At 43.3% G+C, this 10,954-nt stretch overlaps 2 pseudogenes; one reads left to right on the top strand and one right to left on the bottom strand.

Annotated features, from left to right (window-relative positions):
• Window positions 1-1,361: 1,361 nt before the first annotated feature.
• LOC136496904 (U3 small nucleolar RNA-associated protein 14-like) lies at window positions 1,362-6,115 on the top strand (annotated as a pseudogene).
• Window positions 6,116-7,392: 1,277 nt separating this feature from the next.
• LOC136496912 (DEAD-box ATP-dependent RNA helicase 35A-like) lies at window positions 7,393-10,744 on the bottom strand (annotated as a pseudogene).
• Window positions 10,745-10,954: the final 210 nt, after the last annotated feature.

Here is a 10,954-nt window from a genome sequence, read left to right on the forward strand (position 1 = left end):
GAGTGTGGTTGTTCTTGCAAGTTTTTTAATTTGGAAAAGAAAATGTTGTCGGAAGTTCGTTCGTCGCTTACCAATCTAAAGAATGTTCGCTGTTTCGTGGCTCTAATTTGCGCACCCATGAGAAGAATCAATTTATGTTACTAGCAATACCTGACATAGTTGAACAACATGTAAGATTTCATATTATACCTATGGTCTTGTGTTTCAAGGAATACTTATCTTTGCACCTTTTTAAACTTGTCAGGGTATAAAGCTTTCAAATTTTAGATCAGCAAGGTACAGCTGATATGATTTTTTTGCTAGCCAACTTAGTTGATTAACTTATTGTATAGAGTGATGTATCTAACTTGTGTTTTCATGTGTATGCTACCTAACTTATTTGATCAACTTATTGTACAGAGTAATGTACCTAACTTGTGTTTTTGTGTGTATGCTACCTAACTTATTTCATTAACTTATTGTATAGAGTTATGTATCTAACTTTTGTTTTTATGTGTATACTACATAACTTATTTGATTTAACTTACTGTACCTAGTTTCATGTTTTATCACACTATGCTAGATAATCATGTTAATTTTTTCTATTAAGTTATGTGTTTCTTGTTGTCAACTTTATTATTTGTATTTATGATTTTAAATATTAAATATTAAATATTTTGTAGATTATCCAATTGAAGCCGAGAAGTTAAGGAAATCTATTATGTAACTTGTTATTGAAGTTTGCATTATCATCTTATGGAATATTTTTGTGTAGTATAGTATGTAAAAGTTACTTTTATTTTGCTTCCCAATCCTTTTTAAACCATTTTTTATGTTCCCGAATGATTAGTTTCTGGAATGAAGAAAAGATATAAAAACCTAAAGAGAATGTTATTGTCATAGTGGAAAAAAAAATAATGTTGTATAACTTAGCACGTTTAACTTACTCCTACGAGTTATGCTGTATAACTCAGTTAGTTTGGGTTATGCAAGAGGAAAGAGAATGACAGCTTCACATGCGTGCGTGAAAAAAAAATGATACCGGCATGTCTGTGCACGCGAAAAGAAAAGGAGCGCTGTGTGCCATAAATGGAAAGACGTGGGATCGTTTTTTTTTCTGAAATAGAAATTGCTGCAGCTGTCCGATCGATCACCCAAGATGAATCGGGGGTCAACGTTCGCTGATTAGTCAGCCTGGATTTTTTTTTTTAGTGGATGGCATAACAGATAAAATAACGATTTTCTGATGGAGGAGGCAAATCGGCCGAACTTCGGAGGTCAAACGCACTTCGCCCGATAACTCTATTGGGCTCAGACGTGCTTCCTTCGGCTTCACCTGAGTTTGTCTTGCAGCCCAACTGGAGAAACATCTTGTCCCGGCCCAAGAATCTAACACACCTCATTCCTCGCGAGCGAACCCTAGCCGCCAGCCGCTCGACACGGCCGCCGGCCTACTCCCGACGCCTTCAGCTTCAGCGTTCTGCTAGGCCGCCGCAGTCCCCCCGCAACGCCGCCGGCCGTTCGTTTACCGGCCGGATCCTCCCTCCCTCTGCTCGTGACCCCAATGCCGAAAAAGGCCGCCATGGGGCGCGGCATGCCCGCCCCCGGCCAAGGGAAGAGGCGGCGCCACGGGCCGCAGCTCTCCAAGGCGATGCGTCGGGAGCTGGACGCGATGGGGCCTGGCCCTGCCCGCGGCTCCGACGATGAGGAGGGGTCTGACGAGGTGGCTGAGGACGTGTACGAGTACGAGGAAGGGGTGCCCGAGGAGGAGGCCGGCAAGAACGGCCGCTACGACGCCGTCGCCAAGTACGAGTACAATTTCGACAGCGACGCCTCCGATGCGGTGTGGTGACCCCTCCTACTCGATGCACTGGGCCACTAGCGAAGAGATTGATGAGATGATGTTATTATTATAAGCATTTGAGTTGGTCTTGAACTCGCGCCGAATTATGTTCGCATTTGCGTTTTTCTAGGATGAGGATGTGCCTTCGGACGAAGGCGAGGATATGGAGGAAGATGACAATGACGACGGTGATGACGAGGACAAGCAGATAAGAATACTTCAGGAGACGACCGGAATGCCCAGAGAAGCCTTCGACGGTAAGCTGTTTTGCCTTTTTATCCTGTTGACATTGCATACTCATAGACATTTTCATACATATTGATTTTTTGCTGAAGGCTTAAAAGGAGTTTTTCCCTGCTAAACTGCGAGGTGCTAAACAATGTTGTAGCTCTCTTGAATAAATGATGTTTACTGCACTGAAACTATAAAAATGTACTAACAATCTCCCCCTTTCATGGGAGGATATGAAACTGGTGGTCAAAATTGAAGTTAGTGTGTATCATTTGGGGTTCAAAATCTGAAATAAATTTGTCCAAACAGGAAAGAAGAGGAAACAGCCATTGGAGCTGCCTCTGCAGCATGGTGATGGAGATGGACCTGTCACAATTCATGATCTCTTGGACAATGTCCAGGGAAAACCTGGGTATAGCAAGATCCGTAAGAGGCTGCAGCAGCAGGAGAAAAAAGCCGATGGTCGTGCTAGCCCCACTTCCAAAAGTAGAGAGGGACAAGATTGAGCGCAGCGTGACGTTTCAGAAATCCAAGAATGAGCTAACAAAGTGGGAAGGAATTGTTAAGACTAACAGGGAAGCTCCTGTACTATACTTTGAAAATGATACCAACTTGGGTGTGAACACTGTTGCGGCAATTGCTAGCGAATTTAAACCAAGGACTGAGTTTGAGAAGAGGATTGCTGAGATTACGCAAAGCACTGATATAATAGAAGCACACAAGAACGATGGTGCCAAAATCCTGGAACTTAACAAGGTATCTTTGATGATCTCATTGCACTGCGTTAGTTCTACTGATCTTAACTAGGTTCTATAACAGTGCTGACTGCTATGCACGCTTAACATGTTTACTATTACATTATTTTCGAAGCCATGGAACATTCTTTCTAAATAAGTTAATGAACTTATGTAGATTGATGTGGAAGATGTGAGAGAACGCCAAAACCGCCTTGCTAAGATGCGCAGCCTTCTATTTCGCCATGAGATGAAAGCAAAGCGTGTGAAAAAGATCAAGTCCAGGACATATCACCGGATGTTGAAGAAGGACAAATTGAAGGCAGCATCAGCAGATTTCGAGGCAGATCCTGAAGCTGTCAAAGATCATGCTAGGAAACAAGAATTTAAACGGGCAGAGGTAAATCATTACTCATGCTTTTCTCAGTTATAGGATAATTTCCTCATTGGTCTCCCCCACCAACGTCGCTAATTTATCTGAAATATTATAGGAAAGGATGACATTAAAGCACAAGAATACATCACAATGGGCAAAGCGAATCATCAAGCGTGGATTGTCTGTTCAAGATGAAGGCACCCGAGCTGCTATTGCAGCACAGCTCCAACAAAATACTCTTCTGACTAGAAAAATGAATTCCATGAAAGATGATTCTAGTAGTGAAGAAAGTTCAGATGACTGATGAAGACGAGAGTGACTCAGAAGCAAAAATCTTAAACAGAGGGAAAGAAAAGATTCTTAAAGCTCTTGAAGAAGACAATGAGATACCGAATTCTGCAGTTTTTTCGTTGCCTTTCATGGTGCGTTTTCATTACACATGCTGTCTGTGCATTTGTTTAGAAGAAAAAGTATATTTGTTAGCACTGTTGTGATTCTGTCACAACCATAATCGCATTTCTCTGCTTATTTACAGGAGCGTGCTATGAAAAAGGCGTGAGGAAGCAACTTATGAGGAAGCACGACAGGCTCTTGAAGAATACGATGATTCCTTGAAGAAAGTTGGAGGAGAATAACACTGAACAGAATGAAGACTCAATCAAGGTGTCAGGTAAAAGAACATTTGGGCCTGTCAAAAATACACATGAAGAGTTCAAGAAGAGGAGAAAATTACAATGATACTGAAAACAGCAGTGATAGCGAGTATGATTCTGAGCCTGCCCAACATTTGAGCAATAATGAAGTAACTATGAAACATGATGATATCCAATTGGGGAATGCACTACTGGATGATGAACCGCAGAATGATATATACAAAGTAAGACATTCATACCTTCAAGTTATTGTACCATGTGTTTTGGATAATGTAATCTGATATACATTTGTTGCATTATGTAGAGCTTTAATGATATAATAAAAAAATCCTGGTCCTAAGACAACTTTTGAAGTTGGAATGTTAGCTGGTGATTCATGGAAGAAGGTAGTCATTCTGGTATCTTGCTGTAGCTGTTTATTTCCTTGTCTTATTTATTTAAGCTTGTTAACTCTTGTTTTCACCAGGTCAAAAGTAATAAAGGAAATGGCCAGAGCAATGGCAATGGCATTACCAATAAATCCAAATTACCAGTTCCTTCTATTGTAGACCCAAAGCCTAAGGTTTGCCTTAACTATGGTCTACAGTTCCTATTTGTAGGTCCATTCATTATTTTGCTTATTTCGTTTTGCACGTTGTTGTTTGAGTAGCAACAGGATCACAATTCTGATTCAGATTCCGAGGAAGAGATGGTTGAGGGCTTCTTGACTGTCTCTGACAGAAAGGAGAACTATGAACTTCCATCGCAAGCTGATCTCATACGTCAGGCTTTTGCTGGTGATGATGTTGAAGCTGAATTTGAGAAAGACAAAATGGATGTTTTAAATGAGGAGAATCCTGAACCTGAAAAGCCTGCTCTTGTTCCTGGCTGGGGCCAGTGGACAGACATCCAACAGAAAAAAGGACTTCCCTCATGGATGATAAAAGAACATGAAGTTGCTAAAAGAAATAGACAAGAAGCCTTGAAGAGGAGGAAGGACTCGAAGCTTAAGCACGTCATTATTTCTGAACATGTAGATAAGAAGGTAAAGCTGTATTTGAGTCGTTACATACACATGCTCAGTGTGGTTTATGTTTCTGTTGTTTATGTAAAGTGCATACCTTTGCTGTTCCATTACAATTTTGGAACAAGAATCTTAGTTCACTAGATGTCCTTTAGTTTTTTTTAGAAATGCTTTATCAATAAATAATCTTACGGTTTTCACTCTGCAGGTTGAAAAGTATTCAGCAAGGAATTTGCCTTTCCCTTTCACGTCGAAAGATGCGTATGAGCAGAGCATCCGAATGCCTATTGGGCCTGATTTCAACCCAGTGATATCGGTTTCTGCTCTCAATCGACCTGCGGTGAGTGCATCTAGCTGATACATGGAACTCCTAATAATTATTATTACTAGCTCATAGAATTGAGGACAGCAGAAATCAAACATGTGATTCAATAATCTACTTTGAGAGCTACAGTCTTGCCTTCTCTGATTTGCACTATACGCATTTACAATGAAATACCTACTGTTTCAGATGTGCAACCTTGATGTTTGTTTATGCCATCCAGCTTCCATCTAGAGGGCATTCCCTGTAGCGAACATCAAAACTGTGGACACAGTAGTAAATAGACATCACATGATTGACATTCTACCATGATGATAATTCATAAATCTTTTACTTACTAAAGCATTTGTACTTAGAGAAAAAAATATGTACAATGTTCTGTCGCCATGGCCTAACTTTTTTTATTTTGATAATTAGAAATGCACCTTCTTACCATTCATTTATAAGATTGCATGCTGACCAAATATGCTTCTATTCACTTGTACCTCCCATCCTTTCAGATTGTTAAGAAGCCCGGTGTTATCATCAAACCAATACAATATGAGGAGGTTAATCCCCATGAGAAGCCTGATGAACCAAAACGAGTCATTCAGAGAGCAACCCCAAACCAGGAATGCAAAGAAAGCCTTTGCCAAACAAGGAAAGGGGGCAACTTCACAAAAGAGAAAGTGATGAGACAGTCGTCTTTTTGTCAATGGCTTCATTTGGTCAGAAGCGAAGACTTAAAAGGAGAGCTGATCCAAGTTTTATGTTCCCACACCGAATTTGCAAGTGCATGCCTCCAGGAGTGTATAGGGATTCTTCTCATAGTGAAAATGGGTTCCAGCTGCAGCGCATGACCCATAGGAAAAGGTTTCACACCACTGGTTTATAAGAGCAGAGAAATTTTGGTACAAGTAGTTTTGTCTTTGTTATTTATTGCTTTCGCTAATCGCCACACATGGTCCAAATATGTGGATGCTATATTTCAGTTATGATATGATGATTAGCACTGGCCACTGGTTGACTAGAGTCGCCTGTCTTGTATGCATCCCCACTTTTAAGACGCCAGTAAATTTGGATGATTTGTGTATGTTCAACTGATCGAACATGGAACGAAGTGAATTTGATGCCCACGGCCAAGGGGCTGGCGCGAACAATATCTGAATCGTTGGTTTTGCAGATCTAATAAAAACTTATGGCAAATAGGCCCAAACGAACAGGACGCTTATGGCAACCCACGTTCTAATGGTCCAATAAAAACTTTATATTGTAGTTTGATATTTATTTTCATGTGAAGCAGAGTAACAACTTTATTATATTTGTAGTTTGATATTTATTTTTATGTGGAGTAGAGTAACGTGTCTAACCTGGAATCCATGCTATCGTATATATAGCATAAAAAAAGTCCTTACCCGTCCGTATTGGTTCATGTAAAATTCTGTTATGATAGTGTTAATAATCAAGCATATGGCCTGTCGGTTCTGCATTCTAACTCCAAAGATCGGTATGGCTTGGATGGCGCTCAACAATCAGGCACGGGATGCAGCTCTTGCTGATTACAGCCACAACAGTGCAGAGGTCTCACAGGGCAGCCCAAGTCTGCAACAAGGTTCTTGGTTGGGGATACTAGTGCTCTGGGCTCATCATACCGCAGTCCATGGGCAACTTTCAGATCAGATGCACATTCATAGAGCTAAGCTCGCCTCCTCCACTGTCTCCTCAGGGGACTCAGAAAGTCAGGTTGCTCCTCACCCAGCTCAGCTAAGCACAGCAGACCACCAGCTACAGACATTGGCGCCAGCCTGCAAGGCACCACGTCCACAGTGAAAAAACAAGCCGCAACACTGTGCCAGCTGATTTATTGTGAGAGAAAAATACTATTCCAGTTAAAAAAACAAGCTGAAAAGTACAGGATTATAAGACAAGCGAACGGGGCAGACGGGAGCCTCAGTCCAAGAGGGAGCCTCAGTCCAAGAGGGAGTGTTGTACATCAGATAGGAATGAGGAAAACGGGGCGTACTAAATCACACCTAATAATAATATCAGAATCGCCACCTAAGAGAGGCTATCATCATATGGATTATCACAAACTGATGTACAACATGCCCAAGAGGGTATATTTTCCAAATCTGAGGCATGGTTAAAAATTTTGTTGGGCAAATGAGCCCGGATACTCGTTCTTTTTAGACAAAACATTTTTTTTAACTCTGTTGCATGGTAGATAGCTGGTAAAACCAAGGCACCCCAGAGTGCAGGTGACACTCGGAAGTATTGCCTGCCATATGCCAAAGCAGACATAAGATGGAAATATAGCATAAAAATCAAAATATACATACATGAGTTAATCTGAAATGCCGATTGCTTACAGAAAGGGGCTAAAACTGGTGCTTCACGACATTCCTTTAAGAAACATACGCCAGCAATTGTTCTGGTTACATTTTACAAGAGGGCAGGATAATCTACTTGCCTCCATCAAACAAGATATATGGTAGGTCAGTAGCAAGCAGAATACCCAGCATATCACAAGTTCGTTAATACAAACCGTCTTCCTTCAAAAACGAGGGAGGAGCCTTGGCTAGCTGATACATGTAACATGTTTGAGCTGAAGTTGCAGCATCTTAGCTCCTGATAACCACACGCAAGCATCAACCTAGAGCAATCATATTTCTCCTCGGTAACCCCCGCCGCCAAAGTAGTCTTTTCTCGAGCCAGCAATTGCCATGGACTTTTGGTGCTCCAGCTTCGGACAGTCACTGACACGATGGCCAAGCCCACCACAATACGCACAACCTTTGACACCACTCTCCTTGGCAATTATTTCCTCATCCTCCAATAGATCGTTGAGCTCCGCCAACACCGGTGGAATCCTCTGCTTTGCCTCCTTCAGTAGGTGCTTGAGATCGAGAAGCGTGGTCTCAGTTTGATTCTTGTTGATGAAGGTAGTTGCTATGCCAGTCTTCCCACATCGACCAGTTCGACCGATTCGATGGACATAGTTCTCAATTTCGGCAGGCATGTCATAGTTAATGACGTGCTGGATGTCAGGGAAATCAAGACCCTTTGATGCAACATCAGTAGCCACCAGAACATCCTTCCTTCCAGTTTTGAAGGAGTCAATTGCGTTCTGTCTCTCCTCTTGATCTTTTCCTCCATGGATAGCAACAGCCTCCACTCCCTTTAGAAGAAGGTACTCATGGATGTAGTCGACGTCAGCTTTGTTTTCACAGAAAATGAGAACAGGAGGTGGAGTCTTCTGGAGGCATTCAAGGAGGTATATAATTCTAGCATCTTCCTTGACATACTCGACTTCTTGAATGACATCTAGATTTGCTGCTCCAGCTCTTCCCACATTGACAGTAACTGGTTTCACAAGGGCATTCTTCGCAAAATTTTGAATCTTCTGAGGCATAGTAGCAGAAAAAAGAAGGGTCTGCCTTTGATCCTTGAAATGGTCGAAAATCCTCCTTGATGTCATCCTCAAATCCTAGGTCAACCAGCCTATCCGCTTCATCTAAGGTTAAGTACCTGCACAGATCATAAAAGGGACATTAAGTAACTTGGAAACCATGTACAACAATTGGTGGAATGGTGGGAACCCTCAAGAGAGTCAGAGAGATTGAGCCAGTTTACGCTCTATATAGGTCCAACCAACTGAATGAATCAAGTCCTGAACTGGAAACATAAAGCACTGACACATGGCCACATGGGATAAGGATCTAGTTTGCTCGATAGATTTTTCAAAAAGGGCATCTTCCAAAGACTTTTGGATACCAAAACTACATTCAGCTGTAAGGAACAAATTAGCGGAAGATAAATAATACAAGCTAAAATCTGAAATCTGGGTATAGTGACCGGATTGTAGGTCCAGCTGCTGAGATGCTTGCTACAGCATTCTGCGGCACTTGATAAAAACCATTGCTGAACTAGAAGCAGAATGACAGCTACAAAATAATTGCAACAGAAATACTTTAAATGCTCCTTTTTCACTGGTAGGACTTTTACTAAAAAAACATATCACTTTTGTTTGATAATGAATTGTTAATCAGATTAATAATTAAAAAACAATTGCTGATTGAAAGTACCTGAATACTGATCTATGAGAACATATGCTCCTCTTTCCCTAGAAAATGGTGCAAATTTATATGTGGATCTCTTTGTGCAAGTGTTATATGTTGCATACAACATAACACCATGTCCTACATGACAATATGATATGCAATGGCTTATTATCCACTCTAGTACAAAGAAAACTAAATAAAACAGATTCAATAGTCACCCTAACTTGTGTGCTGCCACAAACACATTTTGCAAGCAGGTCCATATTTTTTCAATTTATTAGAACAGGGTTCATGAAAAGAGTGACCAAGCTAAACTTTGATATTAGATTGTGCTGGTTATTACTTATAACACAAAGTTTTGTTCAGATATTCACATTGACACACCGTTAAACAGATAACATGAAGATACCCAAGAGTTTGCTATGGAAACATGTTTCTGTTGCATCGAACACTTACCTGCAGTTGTCAAGGTTCATCTTCTTCTTGGCAAGCAAATCCTTGAGCCGACCAGGCGTTGCCACCACAATGTGCACGCCCTTCTTCAACACATCAAGCTGTGTCCTCATATCCACACCCCCAATGCAAAGCAAAGGCCTTATCTCCGGGTATCCGGCCTCCTTGAAGTGGAATGAGAAACTGCTCAATCACATCATAGGTCTGCTTAGCCAACTCCCGCGACGGGCATATGATCATCCCAAACGGGCCCTCCCCAGGCACAATCGGCATCAACTGTTTCCTCCTGCACCGCCACCATGATAAGTGGCAGCACGAACACCAGAGTCTTCCCCGACCCCGTGAACGCGATGCCTATCATGTCACGCCCAGAGAGCACAACGGGCAGCCCCTGCACCTGGATGGGCGTGGGCTGGACGATACCCCTCTCGCGCAGATTCCGGAGTATGGGCTCCGGGAGGACGGAGGTCCCTGAAATCACGCGCAGGAGGCGGGACATCGTCACCGTCGACGATGATGTGCCACTTGCGGCGGAGCTCGTTGGCCTTGGCGAGCGGCATGCTGGCGGAGGCGGAGGGGCGGCTTCCACCCGGTCTGGATCGGTTCCTTGTAGATGATGCCCTTGGCGATCTCGCGGACTGACCTGAGAGATTTGTTGTCTGAGAGATTCTCAATCACTTCCTTCTCCTGCTGGATGCGCTGCTCCGTGGCGGTCACCTCCGGGGCCGCGCGCTTAAGCTGCGTGGCCTTGACGAGAAGGCTGGGCTTCGCGGCGGCGTCGGGAACGGAGGCCTGAGCCGGTAAAAGAGGCGGAGGAGGCGGCAGCGGGAGGGTGGAGGCGGCGGAGATCGGCGCCGACTTGGACAGGCGAAGCTGGCGGAGGCGCTCGGCCTCCATGGCCCGGCGCTTGGCGACTGGGATGTACTCCTCATAGTCTTCTTCCTCATCGGAGTTCGACGCGGCGGCGGCGGCGGCGGTCGAGGAGGCCGCGGTGGCTGCCATGGGCGGTCGAGGTTGGGGTTAGGGCTCGGAGATGGCGGTAGATTTGGGGAGGGGAGGGGACCGAGGAACGGAGAAGATCGGATCGAGTCACAAGGTTGGAGACATGAGGCCCAGCCCACGAACAGTAAGACACGGCCGTGTCAAAATAAAGAAGGTCCCAAGGGGGGATGAAAACGGTCAGGAACACGCGGAAAAATGTTTTAACCATTTTTGCTGGTGTATTTTTTTTTTTTGTCAGGAACAGAAACGGGAACGGAAAGATCGGATGGGAAACAAAACCGGTATTACGAGATATCGGAAATGGAATATTTCAAACGG

The sequence above is a fragment of the Miscanthus floridulus genome, chromosome 1, assembly GCF_019320115.1.
Source record: "Miscanthus floridulus cultivar M001 chromosome 1, ASM1932011v1, whole genome shotgun sequence".
NCBI classification, from domain to species: domain Eukaryota; kingdom Viridiplantae; phylum Streptophyta; class Magnoliopsida; order Poales; family Poaceae; genus Miscanthus; species Miscanthus floridulus.